Source organism: Cephus cinctus, unplaced genomic scaffold (assembly GCF_000341935.2).
Source record: "Cephus cinctus unplaced genomic scaffold, Ccin1 Ccin1_scaffold0395, whole genome shotgun sequence".
Lineage (NCBI taxonomy): Eukaryota > Metazoa > Arthropoda > Insecta > Hymenoptera > Cephidae > Cephus > Cephus cinctus.
Window position 1 is genome coordinate 1 of NW_014333079.1, and position 3,049 is coordinate 3,049.

The following is a 3,049-nucleotide window of genomic DNA, read 5'->3' on the forward strand; positions in this document are numbered from 1 at the left end:
CAAAATCTTACGAGAGCCTTGACATAACTGTACGAATCAATCCGAGAGCTTAGCTTCTGAGCAGGGTGGCGACTCGAGGAGAACCAGAAATCGAGAACGTCATCTGTATCGGTAACCGGAGCCGCCTTGGGACCGTGATTCGAAAAATCACGTCACAGTTCTTACCTCACCATCCTACACTACTACTCCCTAAATCCCGACTTTCGCTTCCGCCTACCGCTAGCATCACTGCACATTCTCAGATCCGCGAAGAGACCGGGAACGATAGACGTTCCAGTTCGCGAAGAAATAATTTCGAGTCACTCTACGGTCGTAACGCCTGGGACATAGTGGAAAAATGGAATCTTTGATTTACCGGGAGAAGTGACGCGAACGCTGAGGAATTTCTGATGCGTATTGACGACTGCCGCGCGCGTTCCACTTTGACGGATGGAGACCTCCTATTCTGTTTGTCGTTCTTGCTTATTGACGAGGCTACTCCGTGGTTCCGTTTACATTCTCGCCCTTGGAGGACATGGTCTCGAGCGACTCATCCGCGAATATGACACGATTATCTCTAGTCAACGCCGCAAATTACCACCGGCACCGCTCGATCAATGTGTCGCGCTAGATCTCGCGTATCAGGGTCCTGAGCCTCCGCTTCGAGGAAACCGAAACTCTCGCGAAGGAACCAGCCGCCGCGACCAATTCACCGTCTCAGTTGCGAAACAAAACACCATCGAAGAACAAGATCCTAGCAATACCTCTGCCGTACTTACCGCTCCTCCTACTACCCTACCTCTCTCGTCCAATCCAAACCTGCCGTTCTCAGGTTATCCCTATGAATTCTCACCAGGTTATCTTCGTTATCGCCGTACACGTACCCTTCTCCTCCCTATCCGTATTCCGTCCCTCCCGCCTAACCGTATCCTGGGTATGCGAATTCTCCGATACCGCGTGCTCTGTTCCAATCTAACGCCGCGCAACGACAATCCTCAACTTCGACTCCCGCGTTCCGACCATCAAACCCGTCGCGGAATACGTCAGCCCGTCCAACAACGCCTAATCGGTCATCTGAGGCACAAGCTCCTGCGGCCGCAGTTGACTACGAGAATGAAGAGGTAGCCGCCGCGAATAATACGCCGAGCTCTCTCTCCTCGCCTCCGCGAACAGTGTTCTCTTGCTGGAACTGTAACCAACCAGGACATAGTTATACCAAGTGTACGTACGCGCGTCAAATCTTTTGTTATCGTTGTGGTACTCCGGGATTGACCACGAAAAATTGCCCGAAGTGTCAGGGAAACGCCTAAGGGGGCAGACTACCTCGGTCCTTACTCCTACCCCCACATCCGAAACTACTGATTCTGTCGCTCCAAATACGAAGTCGTGCATTCCAATATCAATTGCCGAAACCTGCGGTCCCATCTGCAGTACACGCTCGGAAGACCGTTTATATTTAACCATCAGAATTAAGGACCAACCAATTTTGGCTCTCGTCGATTCCGGTTCCTTGCGTACCTATTTCGGTCCGGAAGGCATCTCGCTATTTAAAACTTTTGACTGTTCGATCCAAGATACTCTCGCGAGTATCGTAGTATACGCGGATGGCTCACGAGGCAAAGCGGAAGGTGAAACCGAACTTCGTATCACTAGTCGAGACCAGACTAAAATTGCAAAAGTACGCTTACTTCCAAAACTGAACGTTCCGTGTTTATTGGGGTTAGATTTTATTAAACAGTTTGGTATTGCAATTGATTTCGCGAATTGTCGTTGGTGCTTCCATGATCGTTCCGCTACCGTTCCTGAAGACCCCTCGACTAACATTTCCTATCCATTTGAAAACTTTTCCGAAACTAACCCACCTACTTCCGTCATTACCGCAGAGCTGTGCTCTGGAATTACCTCCCTTTCTCCCGTCGAGTTCACACTTTTGAAACAATTCTTAAAAGATCATCTGCCGCCTTCTCTAGAAAAACCTGGACTTACCGACTTAACCGAGCACGTTATTGATGTACAGGGACATCGCGCGATAAAAAAAAGATATTATCCCGTTTCGCCAAAAGTTCAAGAAACTATTCATACTGAAGTCGACTCAATGGTAGCTAACAGAATTATCGAACCCTCTTCTAGTGACTGGTCTACACCAATCGTTATGATCAAGAAACCGAACAATACTTATCGTTTTTGTTTAGATTTTCGGAAAGTTAATGCCGTCACGAAAAAGGATGCCTATCCTTTACCCTATATGTCCAGTATCTTAGACAAGTTACGTGCCGCGAAATATATTTCTACTATCGATTTAAGTGAAGCATATTTTTAGATACCGTTAGAGGAAAAAAGTAAAGAAATAACCGCGTTTACCGTTCTCGGGAAAGGACTGTTTCAATTTAAACGAATGCCATATGGGTTGACGAATGCGCCCGCCACATTCCAGCGCCTTGTCGATCGACTAATAGGGCCCGAGATGGAGCCCGCATGTCTTCTCATACTTGGACGATGTTATCGTAGTGACGAAAACGTTTGAAGACCATCTCATCTGGTTAAAAAAAAGTCTTAGAAATTATCTCGCGAGCAGGCTTGACTATAAACCCCGAGAAATGTGACTTTTGTTGTTCGCAGGTCAAATATCTCGGCTTTACGGTCAATGAAAACGGTCTGCAAATTGATCCGGAGAAAATCCAGCCTATACTCGAGTACCTCGCACCACAGAACCTTAAGCAATTACGTAAGCTCTTAGGGATGGCGTCTTGGTACCGTAGGTTCCTTCCGGAATTCGCCTCAGTTGCTGCGCCCCTAAAACTTCTATTGAAAAAGGGTAAAGAGTGGGAATGGAGGGAAAATCAAGAAAGGGCCTTAGAACGGATAAAATCCGCCTTGACTTCCGCGCTGACACTTGCTTGTCCTGATTTTTCGCTCCCGTTCACGTTACAGACGGATGTTAGTGACATAGGGTTAGGAGTAGTGTTACGACAACAAAACGATACCGAACATGTAATTGCATACGCGAGTCGTACTCTTACTCCCGCGGAACATAAATATTCAGCTACCGAAAAAGAATGTCTCGCTGTCG